Raw genomic sequence first — 20,783 nt, 5'->3', positions numbered from 1 at the left:
TTATCAATTTGGAAGCGGCTGTAGGACCTAATAATTCCTCATCATATATGATAATATTTCCATCAAATTGAGCAGTCCCCAGGCCTTAATTTAGGAATTAGCTAGAAAAGATAATTAACAAGTATTTTGAGATATACTAGTAATTACTTAATTACTATAGTTAATTATTTAGAACTGGGTAAGCTTACATTTCGATTGCTTAACTAAGCACATATCACTAGGTCAAAAAGATTTTTGGTTGATTTAATTCCATAAATCCAAGTGAATTCCATTGTTTAGGAATAGGATTACTACTGAAACATGCCGCCAACAATATATCTAAGATTTAGTCGTACACTCGTGCCACAAGTTTCCTTTCGATTTGCGCACTTAAGTCAAGCCGAGAACAATCAACACCATAAATGAAAAGGGCAAAAGATATTTCATGCACAGTTTCTTTTGAATTAGGGAGCCGTAGAGAGCTATCTTAGTGGCAGTTGTATACTAGCTAGTATCATTAATCTTTTCGAACTCAAGGTCCATGCATCCCAAATGAACAACTTTCTCGTTTGGGAGAACTATAAGTCCTTCCAAGACTTATAGTACAGTAATTATCATCACTCAAATAGGAAATTTCAAAACCATTATTAAAAATATCATTAATGCTGAAAATATAACAATCATGCATGCTTCTATTTCACAAATTAATATATAGGCGCATCAAGATCCATATAAGTTATTATATACATGCCAATGGACGTCATATCAAAAATAAACACGAATCAATGTGTTGTTAAAATTAATCTACCCGTCGATAAACAATTTTTCGATGTATTAACTTCTATCATGTAAATAAATAAAAAAAAGGTAATTTTACTTAAAATGTGGGAGCAAATCAAGAATAAAAATTTCTTCTGTTCCATTCCAATTAAATAAAAAAATATAATAACCTTTCTATGGGGGTTAAAGTTAGTATTTTTTACGCTTAACTAGAATTTATGTCAAGATTTGCCCCAAGTCTGATATATGAAAAACATAGGCAAAATATATACTTTACCCGTCGACCTTGTCCCCAAATCCGTCTACACATCTGTTAAAGACGGGAATAATATTACACATCAAAACTTTAAAGGTGTGTCAATTACACACCACTTCGGTGTTTGACCACATCTACTTAAAAATTGCTATTACATGTGCCAATCAGCATCTGACACGTGTCATAAATCGGAAAAGAAAAGAAAAACTGAAAAAAAAACTCTACCCCCCACAACTCCACCCCTCTCCTCGTCTTCCCAGAGAAAAAATACAGAAAAGAAAATACCCCACCCTCTCCTCATCTCCTCAACTCCATCATCTTCTCCACCATCACCATATTACCACCAACTCTTCCACTACAAGCACCTTCTTCCGTAACTATAGATTCAACTCTTTGCCCGATTTTTAACAAGTTTTAATAACATCCATCACAAATCTTATTACAAATTTCAAATTCAAGCTCAAACCCAAAGCTTCAAACTTGGTAATGGTATTTTTTGAATTTTATCAAAATTAATCACCTAAGTAAATTTTTATTCAACAATAATCACGAATTCAAACTAATTTTCTAGGTCATGGAACACCAAAATCAACAAGACCCGATTAAATTTAATTTCAAACTTTTCAAAAGATCAATAATGGTAATTTTTACAAGACCCAATAGCTCCTCTTTTCTTCTTCTTTTTCTTTTTCTTTTTTTTTTCTTTTTCTTCTTAGTCATGGGGGTTGGAGAGACGAAACATGAGGAATAAACAAAATTAGGATGGAGGTTAGGGAAGAAGACGAAAGGTGTGTGGGGGGTGTGGGGGTAGAGAACGCTGGAGTGTTGGTTGGGGAAGAAGACATGGGTTATTTGTTTTCTTTAATTTGGAAAGAAAATAGTTAAAAAAATGGAAAAAAATTAATTTCAGATGAATTTTGTAGTTTTCACGCGCCCCTTTTTATGTAATACACGCGTGTGACACATGGCAAAAGAGGTGTGTAATTGACACACTTTTAAAAGTTTTAGTGTGTAATACCATTCCCGTATTTAACATGTGTGTAAGAGGAATTTGAGTATAAGGTCTATGGGTAAACTATGTATTTTGCCAAAAACAAGATTATACTTTAATGTATAGTTGCATGATTGGTGATGTGACTACTTCTTAATTATACTAGCATACATATTACATGACATTACGAGCTTGTTTGGAAAGCCACCTTGGAAATGAGTTTGGGTGTAATTACATAGTTTGGCTTGTTCGTTTGGCCAATTAATTACTTGGTCAGCATGAAATTGGGTGTAATTGGAAGGGTGTAATTACACTCTCCAATTCTCAAGGGGAAGGTGAGAATTGGTGGTAATTACAAAGTTGCTTTTTAGTTTCTTTCCTTTTTGTTTTTATATTAATTTATTTTTATTTTTTAATTTTGTTTTTATTTTTTAATTACTTTTGAAATTTTAAAATATATTTTTCTTTGTACATTATTTATGTTTTATTTCTCTATCTTTACTTCTTATGATTCCATGTAATTGCTTATATTTTATTTTTTGTTTATTTTATTATTCTATTTTTTGAAACTACAACACCTAATATTAGAAATAATGAGTTATTAATAAACTTGGCATATAATGAGTGATGTAATTAAAGTGGAATTTCGTTGTTGAATGTGGTTATAAACTTATCATGTTTCCTAACTATTAAGTTGCACTAGAAATTACTATTATTATGTTGGAATTTGACATATATTAAAATATATTTTTCTTGAATTTTGAATTGTGTTATATTCATGGTTCCAATTTACTTGTTTTAATAGTATTCGCTCACATTGCATATTGTTCATTTTTTTAGTTAGAATTGATATATTAGTTTTGTCAAACATTTGAATAATGTTATGATATTATATTTATAAATATTAATTTATTTTATCAAACATGAATTCCATGATGTTCTTACAGAACATATATTTTTAATTTTTGTAAGTATCTAAACTAAATATTATTATTTTAAAGAATATATATAAATTATTTTTACAATATTAGTTATAAATATATGATTACTAAATTAATGTATATTCACGAAAAATATATATCTTAAATACAAAATATAATAATTTAATCTAACCGTATAATTACATTGTGCAACCAAACAGTAAACTTGTAATTGCATTATAACTAGTATTAGTACCCGCGCGATGCGTGGATAATTAAAAAGAACGATCTACACCATAAAGTTTAATATGTTAGTGTTAATTCCATCTTTACAACCAAACATTAAAAATATTTTAAGACTCCAGTAAAACTTTCATTCCATCTCCTAATAAATATTCCATAAAAAATAATGATACTATACAATTTGTTTGATATGAATGTTCCACAAAAAATAATGATGCTATACAATTTGCTTGATATGTAGCACGTGCCTAAGAGAATATTTTTGTAGCAAATGCTCATGACATATTGCAGTGCATTTTCCAGAAGTTGTCCTTTGTATTGAGGTTTATCACTACAAAAAAATATGGGTAAAACTCAAGAATTTCTGGTGAACCCCTGTCACTAACATTTTGAAAAATTGAAAACCTAATTATGCATAAGACACCTTACATTTCCTAATGCTTGTATTGAAAGTACGAAAATCCCAATAGTTGCATGAATTCGATCTCCCTAAAATAAAAAATTTGAAAAGAAATTTAAGTTAGTAAGGCACATAAGTGGAAGAAAATACATCACAACTCGAAAAAAATAACATGTAAAAGAGTATGCACCTTTCATCTTGAATAATTAATTCAATTAAATTAGTGGTTTCTCGCGGTCTGGAATGTGCCATAATCTAACAACACGACCCTTAAAATTCCAACTCATTTTGGACATTAATATTTCGCTGATATAGTTATAGTTTGGAGCTATACTTTGCAGAAGTTTGTGTGGAAGCTAAACCCTAAGTAATGTAGAGAAGCCAAACACAAGCAAACATTGTTTAAATAAAGATTTCTAAGGAAAGACAATCTAGTAAATCAATTTTAAGTATATAAAATCCTAATATTTAAAAAGGTATGTGTAAATCAATTTGTATGAGTGAGTGCGCAAAAAATGATACGGATCTTCATTTTTTAGCTTTTGGCTTATTTTAATTTTCAACGTTTTTTTTGTGGTTAATTAAAATTTGTTAACCACCAAGCCTTAATTTTTCTTGTCTTTTTCCTTTGTCCTATTGTTCATTTTTCAATATTATTTCTTTTAATATAATATAGATGCAAGATACAAAAAGTTTATTTAATTATTTTTTTCTTAAAAAAGAATACCTACAATAACTGAATTATACACAAAATTTAATTAAAAATATCTATAATAATGTATATTGTTCGTAAATAAGGTCAGATACAAAGCTTGTACTAAATATAGAATTATTATTTCAATTTAATTTTAATGTGTCAGATACAAAACGAAATTATAATTGATTCTTTCTAAAAAAAGAATACCTACCATAACTGAATTATACACAAAATTTAATTAAAGATACTTATAATTATAGTATATTGGTCTGCTTAATGAAAATTGCGTCTTTTTTTTGTGTACGACCAAAAGATTCTACTTTGGTCAATAAAAAGAGAACATTTTAGTTTAATTAATTCTTTCTTAAATTTTTCAGTCTATTTTCTTTAGTATAATATAGATGTAAGACAAAATATTTATTTAATTAATTCTTTCTTAAAAAAGAATACATACCATAACTAAATTATACACAAAATTTAATTAAAGATACTTATAGTAATGTATATGATACCTATATTAATGTATATTATTCGCAAATAAGGTCAGATACAAAGTTTGTACTAAATATAGAGTTATTATTTTAACTTAAAATTAATGTGTAAATACAAAATAAAATTTTAATTGATTCTTTCTCGGAAAAGGATGCCCACCATAAAAGAAATCCTTAATAGTATTACAAATCGATGATCCGGTAATTTTGTATGGCAAGTGTGAGTAATCATATATTGTCATGTCACAATGATCTTTTTCTTTACTTATTTTTGGAGTTGGTCCATGACACCTTTTTGGAAAGAATTTTTTCTTTCCATTTTTATGTCAGCAGAGTATTTCGTACCTTTTTCTCTTACCCATATTAACTCAAAGCATTAATTTCATATTTCAACAGAATATTTGTCATACGTAATATTACTCCAAATATGATTATATATGTTCACGGACAATTCTATTTCATATTTCATTCCCACCAAAAAAAAGTAATTATTAATTAGATACAAAAGAACATCAAATAATAATTTTTTGACGAAAACCATGAACTTATATATAATATAATATAGATATGGTAATATATGTTCACAGATAGCTCGATTTCATCTTTCTTTCCCAACAGATTTTTTATCCAATTAATAATTAGATACAAAAGAATATCAAATAATATTTTTTTCAATGTTATACAAATAGAATCCAACAAATAGATTTCATAAAAGTGCCAAGTGGCTTTTTCTCAATATGCCACTTGGCTTAACCTCATGCTTCATTACTCTCCTTTTAATATAATATAGATAGATTGAGTAAGATCTTATTTTGCTGCTTGAATTTATTTAATTTTTATACTAAATAAATTTTTAATATCATAAATAAATTTTAATTTTATTTTATATTCTAACATAATACAAAATATAAATAGTCATAGATTATTTCAATTTACGTATTTCTGTATTTTAAATTTTTTTCTATTATAGTTTTTAACGTTTAATTAATTTTTTACTTCCATATTTCTAGCTAATATAGAAGAAAATCTATGAGTGGATCAATATATAGATATACATATAGATACAAATATACATATAAATATAGATATATAGATTAGATTTGTCTAAGATCTATTTAGATTATGTATAAGATTCATTAAACTACTTCCATTAAGTATATTTCTATTTATAATTTTTAATAATTAATGTTGTCTTAAAATCGCCAAGTGACTTCATTTTAGCTTGTCACTTGGCTTAACCACATGCTTCACTACTCTCCTTTTAATATAATATAGATATAGATTACATTATGACAAACAAACAAGTTGTCGTAATTATACAACTGTGTAATTACACCAATTCCAATTACGAGGTGGCTTTCCGAACAGATTCTACACATATTTACTCCGTAAGATATATATACACCAAAAGCATGTCATTAGTAAAATTTAAATTCAAGCGAATAGTATCTTAACGAGCCAAAGAACTGATTCACTCCGTAAGTAAATAATTTTTTTTAGTAAAGGTATAGGTCACGGGTCTATTCCTTCTCTAGGTCCGGTTAGGGAGGAAAATTTAAATCGATAGACGGTCACCTAGAAGAGTTTGATGTGCTGAAAGCTCCAAACGAAGATATTATGCTATTTCGAACCCCGCTCTTGATCTCCAAATAAAGAATCCCAAGTTGTAAACACAAGTCATTGAAGTATTAATCGATGACAATGGCTTTCTACCTTGCAGAGACATTTCTTGAACAAAGCATAAAGGAAAAAGACAACCAACGTAACACATGTATAAATAACTCTAACATATCTGACTATGCTTTTGCCAGCAATGGCCATTCGATCAACCAAGGAATAAAAATTGCCGTCGTTATTAACTGAGAACTGAAAAAGATTTCAATGCTGCAGCTATCTAACGAAGTTCCAAAAGCACTTCTATGATGAACCAATGACACATATGCAAGGAGACTCTACAAAATTCTAGCCTATAAACCCCACGACAAATTCTATTTTGTTATGAAACAATAAAAGAACAAGAACAATATTGCAGGGAAAGAGAGAGAGGGAATTCTTATTGAATTTTGAGATGAATTACAATGGAATAAAACCCTTTATTTATAGGGAGAGAGTGACTTAACCACCAAGTAATAAACTCTAGAATCTCTCTAAATATAGACATTCACCATAAATAAAATTCTATTTATAATATAACCCAATAATTTAAAAGAAGTAAAATTTTAAAGTCTGCTCTCTACTGAATAAAATTTTATTTTTATTTTCAATAAAGGTGATGGTAGGCTAGAAACTCATATTTTAGCCATATTTTACACTCTAATTACTACACTTTATTCGTGTTTGAGCTTAAATGATGGTAATTTGTACTTATTATGTGTTTTATGCCTTGCAGGACATGATTCCGAGTTACGAAGATGATTTGGAGCTAAATCGAATAATTTGGAGCTTTGAAGTCTGAGTAAAAACCAAAGGAATTAAACCAAGATTACGTTAATCTGGATATCAAAAAGTGAGAACAAAAATTACTCTAAGAAATTTGCACTACAGTGCCGCATGGGGCGCCTCAAAGCGCAGTGCGATAGTGCAATGGTGCATGCCTATCAGAAATCTATCTCTCTGAATTTCCTCACTAGCGGCGCGCCCCATGGGTGCGTCCGTATAATTTCTTCGAGTAAATTTTCACTTCGGCTTGGAAAGGGTAGTTCCATCCGAAACCGCTTCTACATGGCATAAATTCACCAGAAACATGATTTTGAGAGGACTTTTTGACCTACGAAGGATTTGAGGAGTAACTAAGGTAAGAAGTCACAAGAATTTATCAAAATTTCAACCAACAATTAGTGCAATATAGGAGTTTGGATATAATCATTAACATTGATGTTTCCTATGTCTTTAAACCTTTTTAGATGACTTTTTTCATTGTTATGGAGTAGTTTACTATAGAGTTTCACAGATATAGTGTTTGATTGATATTTGTGGGTTTAACTCTGGTTCAATTGTATGAATACGTTGATGGAGCTTTGAATTGTTCCAACTTTATTCACCAGTTTATTTAATCGAAAGAGTAATAATTTGGTAATTATCATTGCATTATTTGGGTTGGTTTAATTTGGTGATTTGTCTAAGTATTCGAGAGAGCTTTCTGAATTATTGATTAAACTAATTTAGGAGAATATTGGAGAGATATGGCTTATGTTCGGATGTAGATTTGGAGGTTCGTAGGTTGGTTTGGTGCTTTTTGGCGAAAATTGAAAAGTTGAAGGTTTGGAAGGTTGATAGGTTTGACCAAGAGTTGACTTTGTTAATATGAGGTTCGGATTTTGGTTCCGGGAGTTGGAATAGGTCCGTTGAGTCATTTCGGACTTGCATGCAAATTTGAGATCATTCAGAGTTGATTTGATATGGTTCGGCATGAATTTTGGAAGTTGAAAGTCCATTAGTACATTAGGCTTGAATTGGGGTGTGATTCGTGGTTTTGATGTTGTTTTATGTGATCTAAGGCCTCGAATACGTCATTATTATATTTTGAAATTGGTTGGTATGTTTGGACGGGGTCCGCCCAGGGGTATTTCGGATTGAGTTCGGACCATTTGTGGTTCCTAAACTATGCCATTAACGTGTTCTTGCATATCTTCACAATGCTTCATATTAGGTTATTCTATAGAGTCCGGATTTAATCGAAAGAGGAATCTTGATGCTACATTTAAGATAATTATCAAGTGAATTCGTGAGAATCATTAAAACCTTAGAAGTAAACTCAACCGGAGTTAGATCCCGAATAACTATCTTACACATATCCCGTCGTGACTCTTATTTCTCATATCGTTTACAAACCGCTTTAGTTCAATTCTCATTCTCTGTGATCAAGTCTAATTAGTAATAATCTTAATTTAGTAGTTAATTGTAATAGTAATCTTTGAAATCAAGTATTGATCTTCCTGAATAACAATTAAGCCAGAAAATTACTCGAACATTGTTTAAATCCAATATTTATGAAGATAATATTTTACTATACTATTTTTGACTAGCGAACATTAATTTCATATTGTATTTTGCGCTCGTCAAATTTTGGCGTCGTTGCTAAGGATTGGCAACCAATAGTGTTCAAAATAGATTTTGGTACTAATTCAGGAACCAATTTGATTTTCTTGTACTCACGTTATCGCACTTGTGTGCAGGAAACATGTCAAACTTCTCTAGTGTATGACTCGATCTTCTTCAAAGGAAGTAATACCCTATGAATCGGAGTTGGAGAAATACCTATGACAACTGAGAAAAGAAAGAGGATTCACCGAAAATTTCTTGGGACAATCTTCAACCCAAGAAAACATGGCAAAAAATAGTGATGATGGAGTCTATTTGGCTGCAAGGGAAGAAGCCCAAAGACAAGAAGAAGTCGTATGGGCAGTTGCTGACGTAGCTCTAGGAGATGATGAAACTCTTAATGGGGAAGGAGGGTGGAGATTCAATATGAACCGGCCTCTTGCGGAAGACGCATTCGAAAATGTGGGTCCCAGGACAGGTAGATCATTGGGTGACTATGTCAGATCAGTCTACAATTAGGGATTGTCAAGTGTCAGACCTCCACCCATAGCAACATATAATTTTGAGTTGAAGAAAGGCTTGCTTCAAACCATCCAAAATAACTATGTCTTTAGAGGGAAGGTAAATGAAGATCCTAACACTCATTTGATGGACTTTGAGGAAATCATGAACATCATTTCGTACAATGGAGTGTAAAACGATGCAGTCTACTTACGGGCATTCTCCTTTTCACTGAAGGATGATACAAAGTACTGTCTTCGAAGCTTACCAACTAGGTCTATCAGGACATGGGATGATATGATGAAAACGTTTCTTGACAAATACTTCTCATTTGCAAAAACAGGGAAGTTCAGAAGGAAAATTGACAACTTCTGCCAGAAGGATACTGAAACGGTCTTTGAAGCATGTGAAAGATTCAAGGAGATAGTGAGAAGGTGTCAGGATAATAGAATCAAATAATGAATGCAATTCCAGATTTTTTGGGATGGACCGACACCCTCATCACGACAAACTCTGAATAATGCAATTAGAGTTCCATTAATGAAGAAAACCCCGAATGATATTACCTCTATCATTGATGAATTGTCTGAGGAGGCTAACCAATAGCCCTCTAAGAGTAATGATAGATGAAAATCAGTCGGGGTTCACCAAGTGGACTCTAACACATCAGTGCAAAGGAAGTGATGCCCTACGAATTGGAGTTGGAGAAACACCTATGACAACTGAGAAAAGAAAGAGGATTCCCCGAAAATTTCTTGGGACAATTTTCGACCCGAGAACACATGGCAAAAAATGATGATGATGGAGTCTATTAGGCTGCAAGGGAAGAAACTCAAAGACAAGAAGAAGTCGCATGGGCAGTTGCTCACGTAGCTCTAGGAGATGATGGAACTCTTAATGGGAAGGAGGACAGAGATTCAACCTGAACCGGCCTCTTGCGGAAGGCGGATTCAAAAATATGGGTCCCAGGATAGGTAGATCATTGGGTAACTATGCCAGATCAGTCTACAATCAGGGATTGTCAAGTGTCAGACCTCCACCCATAGTAGCAAATAATTTTGAGTTGAAGCAAGGCTTGCTTCAAACCATCCAAAACAACTATATCTTTAGAAGAGAAGGTGAATGAAGATCCTAACACTCACTTGATGGACTTTGAGGAAATCTTGAACAACATTTAGTACAATGGAGTGTAAAAAGATGCAGTCTACTTACAGGCATTCCCCTTTTCACTGAAGGACGATGCGAAGTACTGCCTTCGAAGCTTACCAACTAGGTCGGTCATGACATGGGAAGATATGATGAAAATGTTTCTTGAAAAATACTTCTCATCTGCAAAAACAAGGAAGTTCAGAAGGAAAATCCACAACTTTTGCCAGAAGGATACTGAAACGGTCTTTAAAGCATGTGAAAGATTCAAGAAGATAGTGAGAAGGTTTCAGGATAATGGAATCAAATTGTGAATGCAATTCCAGATTTTTTGGGATGGACCGATACCCTCGTCACGACAAACTCTGAATAATGCAGTTGGAGGACCATTAATGAAGAAAACCCCGAAGGACATTGTCTCTATCCTTGATGAATTGTGTGAGGATGCTAACCAATAGACCTTTGAGAGTAATGACAGAAGAAAATCAGCGGGAGTTCACCAAGTGGACTCTAACACATAAGTGCAAAGGAAGCGATACCCTACGAATCGGAGTTGGAGAAATACCTGTGACAACTAAGAAAAGAAAGAGGATTCACTGAAAATTTCTTGGGACAATCTTCGACCCAAGAACACATGGCAAAAAAAGTGATGATGGAGTGTATTTGGCTGCAAGGGAAGCAGCCCAAAGACAACAGGTAGTCGCATGGGCAGCTGCTGACGTAGCTCTAGGAGATTATGAAACTCTTAATGGGGACGGAGGACGGAGATTCACCCTGAACCAGCCTCTTGCGGAAGACGCATTCGAAAATGTGGGTCCCAGGACAGGTAGATCATTGGGTGATTATGCTAGTTCAGTCTATAATCAGGGATTGTCAAGTGTTAGACCTCCACACATAGCAACAAATAATTTTGAGTTGAAGCAAGGCTTGCTTCAAACCATCCAAAACAACCGTGTCTTTAGAGGGAAGGTGAATAAAGATCCTAACACTCACTTTATGGACTTTGAGGAAATCATGAACATCATTTGGTATAATGGAGTGTAAAAAGATGCAGGTTACTTACGGGCATTTCCCTTTTCACTGAAGGACAATGCGAAGTACTATCTTTGAAGCTTACAAACTAGGCTGATCAGGACATGGGAAGATATGATGAAAATGTTTCTTGACAAATACTTCTCATTTGCAAAAACAAGGAGGTTCAGAAGGAAAATCCACAACTTCTACCAGAAGGATACTGAAACGCTCTTTGAAGCATGTGAAAGATTCAAGGAGATAGTGAGAAGGTGTCAGGATAATGGAATCAAATTGTGAATGTAATTCCATATATTTTGGGATGGACCGACACCCTCCTCACGACAAACTCTGAATAATGTAGTTGGAGGCCCATTAATGAAGAAAACCCCGAAGGATATTGTCTCTATCCTTGAAAATTGTCCGAGGATGCTAAACAATGTCCCTCTGAGAGTAATGACAGAAGAAAATCAACCGGGGTTCACCAAGTGGACTCTGACACATCAGTGCACGCCCAACTAGACACCATGGCCAAGGAGATAAGAAAGTTGACCTTAGTCATGGTATAGAGTGAGCCGCAAGTAGCATGTACCTTTTTTGAAATGGGACACCCTACTCGTGAGTGTCAAGCTTCAGCTGAGGAAGTTAATATTGTGGGGAAGTATAATAGAGGAAACTACTAAGGTGGGAACAACTTCAATGCTATGAGACAAAGATATCTAGGTTTTTTATGGAGTTCACCTAGTGGGAGTTTGAACTCGTGGCAGCAAAATAATCCTAGACCCCAGGGTCAAGAACCTCCATGTTTTTAGAATCAACCGAGGTACAAGTACCAGCAATACCAGCCACTATAGTAAAATCAGTCAAGTATGGAAGATCTCATAAAGGCTTTGATTAACAAGTCCGAAGAGAGGTTCGATACTCACAATTCTGCTATTCGAAATCTGGAAAGACAAGTGCCAACATGTTATCTGCGAGGGCTCCTGGGACTCTTCCCTCTGACACAGGAAAGAACCCGTAGCTAACAATCAAAGTTGTACCTTTGAGAAGTGGCAAAATATTGCTGGCCCACTTCTGAAAAGTAGACCCGAGGTGGTGAGCAAGCAGACTGATACACTGGAGGAGCAAAAGAGTGAAGAACAGAAATGCCAAAGTAGTGGGGTACAAATGGAGATTGAAGAAAGCAAACACATGCCAACTCTATCATTCCCTCAAAAGATGTAATAATCCAAAATATTTTTTTATATACTTATTAACTTTTAGAGGAGAATTAAATTAGTTTGTAGCTATCGGATCGAATATTAAGAAAGTGAGAGAGAATTGGTGACGATGATATAGTTTATTAAATAAATGGCTAGGGGATAATGTTTTGATTTACTTATTTAGTTGACTTAGGTTGGTTGTGCTAATAATAAAATAGGAGGCAAGTGGACCAAGCCACCCTTTAAGGACTTCACGTCCAAAGCCTCTCCAAAGTGGGAATAGATGAACTGCTAGGGTATTAACTTTAGAAAAAGATTTTTTTTAGATAAATAGCAGGTTTTAGTTTTGGAGATTTGACGGCAGCACTTTTAAGAAAAAGGGCTAAGACGCTTTAGCATCGGGAGCAAAACTACGCAAACTAGGGATGTTGCTTTGCTCAGGTATTACAAGATTTTAGTGTATTTTTGTTCAGTTAATTTTGGTCAATTGATCATTATGGTAGTATAGGAGATATGAATTTATGCTTATGCCATGAATAATAGGCATAATAATTACTATATAATAATAGGATGGTAGTGATTATATAAGGATTGGTAATTGTAAAGATGAATTGGGATTGAAAACTGGACGCCGACTCCGTTCCGTCAATGCCTTTACGAAATTCTGCAAAAAACAATGTGAAACTACTGCTACTTGAAATCCTTACTACTATATTTAAGAATGAAAATATAAGAATCATGATATCATGATTGATAGTAATAATAAGCTAATGGTTGGTGGAAGTGAAATCTTGCCATGGAAAACTAATATTGATGCAGTGTATATAAAATGGAAATATACTGGAAAGGGACTTCTATATGTAAAATACAAAATGATTATCTACTAAGTGGTTAATAGTGAATAAGGCACATCAATGTGTAATGATGATGACATATGAAATGGTATATTAAGATAGTGGTGGATTCCCAACATAAGAAATAGTATTATGGAATTGTAGAGTTATTTCAGAAGCTAATGTTTTGGCTATTTTGGTTGGCAATTTGGTGTACTAGTTTTTATTAGTTGGATCCAGTTTGATTTTGATTTTGACTCGTCCTAAGATTATGAAATTATTCGCCTAGATTAATTAGAACGTGTTATTTAATATTTTGGATAGATTCGAAGCCTTTGGAGACCGAGTCGAGGGACGAGGGCATCCCGGAGTAGGATTTTACGTTGTTGAGGTAAGTAACAGTTTTAACTCTGGCTTTGAGGGTATAAACCCGGAGAATTTGATATCGTGTGATTGTTTGGAGGTGATACTCACGCTAGGTGACGGGCGTATGAGTGTATACCTCGAGGGATGGAGACTTGGTCCGTCCCGTGAGGCCTCATGGACATCATCTGTGTTTATGTAGTTACTTGTTGTTGAACTTGTCTACCTTCATGTTAGAGATCATGCTTAGGCTTTATTCATGCTCACATTATTTGTACTCAGTCATAAAAATTATTGTATATGTTTATCTCAGTCTCTATTATTTGCTAATATGATGTGATACTTGATGTAGGTTGTGTCCCCTTATTTGTTGATGATAGTGAGGCTAGTGAAGTACATGATTGATTGAGGCCGAGGTCCTGGTTGTGAGGATATTAATACCATAGCGCGTGAGTTGTCCGCGTAGCACATGAGTTGACTGTGCTGGTTCAGGTATTTATACCATAACGCGTGAGTTGTCCGCGTAGCACGTGAGTTGACCGTGCGGATCCAGGTATTGATATGATGGCACATGAGTTTTTCGTGTTTAGTGCTTGGGTTTTGGGAGCCCCTCCGGAGTCTCTACACACCTCCAGTGAGCGCAGAGTGATGAGTATATTGAGTGTTGAGTACTGAGTGTGAGTGTTGAGTGATGGAGTGAGACATTGCTATAAGGTTGCATTTACTTTTGCATTTTACATTTCAGTTTGAATTTATTTGGGTAACCTACGAGCTTGATCTTTTTGCTTCAGCTTGAATGATGATACTTTCACATTTCTTGCTCAGATATGTTTAAAATTAACAAATGAGACAGTAACTCATCTCTTTCTCGACTAGATAAAAACCAAACAAAAGAAGTAGAGCATATCAATATATGCCAAACATGTTGCTGAAAAATCAGTCATTAGACGACTTACGGTACATGAAGTAGATGGTGTTTTTTTTTCCAGAACTTCTTCAATGGTGTTTCCCCCTATGATCATTTTACTTGTTTATTTATGTTTTTTTTAATTGTGAAAATAAATAATTGGACTGTTTTACTTAGTTCGTCACTACTGCTCAGTTTCTTAGTTATTTCTGTTATTACTGAGGTGGTTGTACTCATACCATACTCTGCACTTTATGTGCAGATCCAGGTGAGTTAGAGCGCAGCGATTGTTGAGTTCAGACCAGCTATCTGTGGAGATTGCAAGGTAGCTGCTAATTCCGCAGGACCTTGTTACTCATTTTGTCATTTCTTCTTTTAGACAGTTTATATATCTTAGTTTATAGTTTTAGACGCTCATGACTTAGTGACACCCCGATGTTTGGGGCTAGCTTCCGTATTTTTATATTAATTATATTTAGAGTTTATTTAGTTTATGAGAAATTTGAATGTTGGTATTGTTTTATTAAATCCTTAAAATTAATTAGTAGTAATACTTTGGGAAATAGGCTTGCCTTGCAACACGATAGGCGCCATCATGACCATGGTTAGATTTTGGGTCGTGACAAAAGATGAAGCGGTAAAAATTAGACAAGTGCTTTGGGCGATTCTTAGAGATGCGTAGAAACTATATGAACATTCCGTTTACAGAGATTCTCACTCAGATGCCTGCTTATGCTAAGTTATCCAAGAAAATCTTGTCCAGCAAGAGAAAGTTAGAGGAGACAACAGTGGTCAAACTGAATGCCCTTTGCAGTATCATATTGCAGAATAAAATTTCTCAAAAGTGTAGGGACCTAGGAAGCATCACCATACCATGCTCATTGGGGAGTGAAAAATTCAACAAGGCTCTATGTGACTCTAGTACTTCTATTAATCTAATGCCTTTGTCTATGTTCAGGAAACTTGAAGGCGAGCTTGAAGTAATCAAATCCATACCAGTGTATTATACTTAGAAGATATGACACCCCTAGAATGCAAAGCCTCAAATGGTCATCAAGAGTAACTTGATACTTCCTGCTACTCAAATATTAATGTTTTTTGTATTTTAATTTTATACATGTATGTCAACTATTTATAGTGTATTACCAATTAGTTTGATATTATTTCTGTCATGAGTTACATCATTGGTCAACAAATTTGATCAGAAGGTTTTTGCTGCGTTCATATATTGTTAGACATAGATTTTAATGATGAAAAATAACTTACTTCTATTGCATAAAAATAACTCCAAAGAAGGAAGTCAGAAAGCAAAATGGAAGAGTACGAATAAAGAAGAAATCAAGATTCCACTGAAGATCCAAAAGTAAAGATTATGGAATAAATCATGCCATAACTAAGAGCATCAAGGAGATCAAATATTTGATTCCAGTCATTTACGGATGGCATATCAATCAATTCGCGTGGAAGATTTGCGGAGGATAATCAATCACATCTATCAAGGAAGCAACAACTTGCGAAGAATTATCAATCACGGAAGCAACAGACCAAGTATAGAAAGCTATCCTCTTATTGTTGGAAGAAATCAATTTGACTAATTCTAAGGATCAATTCCCTTGGGTTTCCCACCATCTAAGGATTTTTCACACCGAGAAGACTGGCATTCAAATCATATATATACAACAAGAGGCACAATGGAAGAATATACTTTGATCGAACCTTATCAATCTTTTTATTCTACTTCAAACAAGCATTGTAGTCTATACTAGATTTACTGTGTCACTAGGGAGAGAAGAAAGAGATAAAAGAATCACTAGCGAGGCATTGTATCAGAAGAAAGAAAAGAACTAATATGGTGAAGAAGTTGTTGGCGTATAACAACATCAACATACCTATATCAAAGATTTCAAATACTCGAAAGAGAACTCCCTTGTAACCCAAGAGGACTGGACGTAGGATTCACATTGAATCCGAATTAGTATAAAACATCGGGTGTTATTTACTTTTTGTTATTTATTTTTTTGTATTTTGTTTATATCTATATCGCATCAAGAATCCAGCCGACTAGAAAGTAACTTAATTAACTACCTTGCAAAAGAAAAGAAAAAAAAATTACAATTCACCCCCTCTTGTAATTTTAATAGGTATCAGAGCCCGATTACACATATTAACTTAACAACAAGTGAGAAAGGATCATATCAAATCAAGTAACCGATGGTGTACTATTTCAAGAAGGGACATCTCAAGTAATGCCGCCATATTTCAATGGACAACACTTCTCCCACTGGAAAATTCGCATGGAAATATATGCAATATCTTACAATGTCAAAATGTGGCGCATAATCAAAAGGAGGAACTACCCCCGTCTAGCAGCAATCTCTGACAAGAAGGTTAAAGGACCAACATCCACTGATCCACAAGATATAGATGATTATTCAGATGAGCAAATAGCTGTAATCCAAGTCAATTCCAATGCACGAAATTTACTATATAATACCATCAATGGAGAAGAATATGAGAAAATTTCAAGGTGTGATACAGCTAAGGAAATGTGGGATAAACTGAAAGATACCTATGAAGGAACGAGCAAAGTGAAAGAAACAAGGATCAACTTGCTAGTTCATGAATATGAGCTCTTTTCAGATGAAAGAAGGTGAATCCATTGAAGAAATGTTTGCACGATTCAGTAAAATCATTGGAGATACAAAAGTTCGAAAAATCCTAAGAAGTTTTTCCCAATACATGGCAGACAAAGATAGTTGCACTTGAATCTCAAGATCTGGACACATTGTTATATGATGAACTACGTGAGAGACCTTATAGCTTTTGAGAAAACACATCTCAATAAACGTGGTCAGAAAGAAAAGAAGAAAATCGTTGCTTTCAAGACCACAACTGAAGAATCCAAAAATGACAATGAGGACGATGCAGAGGCACTGGAAGAAGAAATTGCCACAGTCTCGAGGAATATGAATGGACTGATGAGAAGATATAGAAATACGAAAAAAATAGAAGAATGCCATCTAGAAGAACCAGACAATTCAATGAACATGACAAAAATGATGTAAAATATTTTGAATTTTGAAGATATGGCCATGTTCAAGTTAAACGGCCAGAGCTCAAAAGGAAAGTCTCTAGAGGTTTTACTAAGAACAAATCCTTCGGAAGCTGGAGTGATGAAGATAGCTTAGAACATGAAGAAATAGCAGATTTATGTTTCATGACCATACTGAAAAATGATATGAATAAATACTCTGGCTGCTAGACTTATGAAGACGTATCAAACCATGATAGCAAAGAAGAAACTGAAAATTGCTTCATGGCACGTAGAGAAATAAGTGAGGTAAGATCCTATAATTGTAAAAGATGTAATGAATTACAAGATATTCTTGATCTTACCCTGAAAGAATCTAAGAAAATGTTAAAAGAATTAAAGAGACTCAATAGGAAAAATAAAGAATGGAAACTTAACCTTGAAGTGTGTGAAATCGAAAGAGATGTTCTTCAAGAGGAAGTTCAGGAATTACAATTGCAATTAAATGGCATGTGCAAATCCATCAGTCACAATTCTATCAGGTCTAACCAGGCGACTTGTAAATCAATTGGTAAACGACCTGCTAGTGAGACTACTAGTAAATACACCACTAGTAGATGAAGTGAAAAATTCACTACTTTTTGTCATTATTGCAATAGAACTACTTTTGTAGATTTCATAACTCAAATGTTATCGGATGGATCTGGAGGCCTAAAAGTGGCCCTGATATTAATAGAACTAACCAAAAAGGACCCAAGCAAGCTTGGGTACCTAAAAGAAGGTAATAATATTTCTTTGCTGGAACACCACAGGGAAAGTCAAAAGGGAAAATAGTATTTTGATAGTGCGTGTTCCAGTCATATGACAGGTGACAAAAATCTCTTCAAAGAAGTCATCAAAATTAATGGAGAAAATGTCAAGTTTGGTAATGACTCAAAAGGCAAAATTGTGGGTACCGCAACAGTTCCTTTTGACAATAACTATGATATTACTGAAGTTTATCTTGTAGACGGGCTAAACTACAATCTGCTGAGCATCAATCAACTATGCAATTCTAGACATGAAGTGAAATCAAGAAAACTAGGTGTGTTATTGAAGACGAATCAGGTAAAATCATCCTTCCATGAAAAGGGTATGGAAATATCTACATTTTAGATTGCATTGATAATCTGGATAGTCATATCTGTCTAGCATCCATCACTGATGATCCTTGTCTTTGGCACAAAAAGCTTGGTCATGCTAGCATGCATTTGCTTAAATAACTATCCACGCATGAATTGGTTATTAGCCTTCCTAAGCTCAACTATTTTAGAAATCATGTATGTGATGCATGTAAGTTTGGTAAGAAAACTATAACTTCTTTCAAACCTAAAGATATTTTTTTCACAATCAAACCTCTTCAGCTCTTGCATATGGATTTATTTGGACTCACTAGAACTGCCAGTATAAGAGGAAAAATGTATGTTTTACTTATTATTGATGACACTCACATTTTACTTGGGTAATATTTTTGGCTCACAAAGATGAAGCTCTAAAGAATTTTGAGATCTTCTACAAAACGATAGAGAGGGAAAAAGAGTACTTTATCTCAACTATTCAGAATGATCATGGAGGAGAATTCTAAAGCATATCATTTGGGGAATTCTGAAATGACCAAGGATACACTCATAATTTCTCAGCACCAAGGTCATCACAGCAAAATGAAGTAGTTGAATGTAAAAATAGAACTCTATGGCAGAAAAATGAGTCCTTATAGATGATGAAGATATCAGCTAGAGTCAACCCAAGATCAGTAAACAGAACGATCCAAAAGAATCAGTTGAAAGTGGAAATGAAATCTCAAATTCGACTAATGAAGCTACCGGTGAGCATGCTGAATCTCAAACAGAGTCGACTACTCAACATGCTGAAGCAGTACCAAACGAATGGAGAAGCGAACCTGAATATCTACAGAAGTTTATCATAGGAAATCCAAATGATAGAATGAAAACTAGGAGAGCTCTAAAGAAAAAGGCTAAAATTGTACTCATATCTCAAATAGAGCCAAAGAAAGTCGACGAAGATTTGAAAGACTCAAGTTGGGTACAAGCTATGCAAGAAAAACTTGATCAGTTTGACAAAAATCAAGTTTGGACATTGGTGCACAAGCCAACAAACATAACAATTATAGAAACCAAATGGGTATTCAGAAACAAGTTAAATGAATATGGCAAAGTCATCTAAAACAAAGCAAGGCTAGTCGCATAGGGCTACTCCCAATAGGAAAGAGTCGACTATGTCGAAGCCTTTGCTCCGGCGGCTCATTTAGAATCAATTCATATTTTACTTGCATATGCTTCTTTTAAAGATTTTAAATTATTTCAAATGGATGTTAAAAGTGAGTTTTTAAATGGTTTTATTGAAGAAGAGGTATATGTTAGACAACCTCCTGAATTTGAAAACTCACATTTTTCTTACCATGTGTTTAAGTTAACTAAGGCTCTCTATAGGTTAAAATAATCACCTAGAGCCTAGTATGAAAGACTGTTGCTCATTTTTGGTTAGTCATGGCTTCTCAAGAGGTAAGATTGACACCACTCTCTTTATCAGAAGGTCATCATCAGGTAATCTCATTATTCAAATTCATGTTGATGACATTATATTTGGAAGTGCTAACCCTGCCTTATGCAAGGAATTCTCACATCTTATGCAAAGCGAGTTCGAAATGAGCATGATGAGAGAACTGACTTTCTTCCTTGGATTTCAAATTCATCAATCAGACGAAGGTATCTTTATTTGTCAGATGAAGTACATGAAGGAACTGATACAAAAAATTGGAATGAGAAACACAAAGGCGCTTGGAACTCTCATGAGTCCAGCTACATCTTATGACTAAGATGAGGAAGGAAAATCGGTGGATGAATCAAAATATTGTGGAATGATTGGATCTCTACTTTATTTAACTACCAGTCGACCTGGCATAATGTTTAGTGTGTGCAGATGTGCCAGGTT

General features: G+C 34.0%; 1 non-coding gene across 1 annotated transcript; it reads right to left on the bottom strand.

The window, feature by feature from the left end:
- Positions 1 to 11,639: 11,639 nt before the first annotated feature.
- Positions 11,640 to 11,746, bottom strand: LOC142182392 (small nucleolar RNA R71). The gene has a single exon (XR_012711227.1). It is a non-coding gene; the product is annotated as a small nucleolar RNA R71 (small nucleolar RNA).
- Positions 11,747 to 20,783: the final 9,037 nt, after the last annotated feature.

The sequence above is a fragment of the Nicotiana tabacum genome, chromosome 6 (assembly GCF_000715075.1).
Source record: "Nicotiana tabacum cultivar K326 chromosome 6, ASM71507v2, whole genome shotgun sequence".
Taxonomy (NCBI): domain Eukaryota; kingdom Viridiplantae; phylum Streptophyta; class Magnoliopsida; order Solanales; family Solanaceae; genus Nicotiana; species Nicotiana tabacum.
Note: the sequence above shows the minus strand (reverse complement) of the source record. Positions and strands in the feature narration are given on the sequence as shown.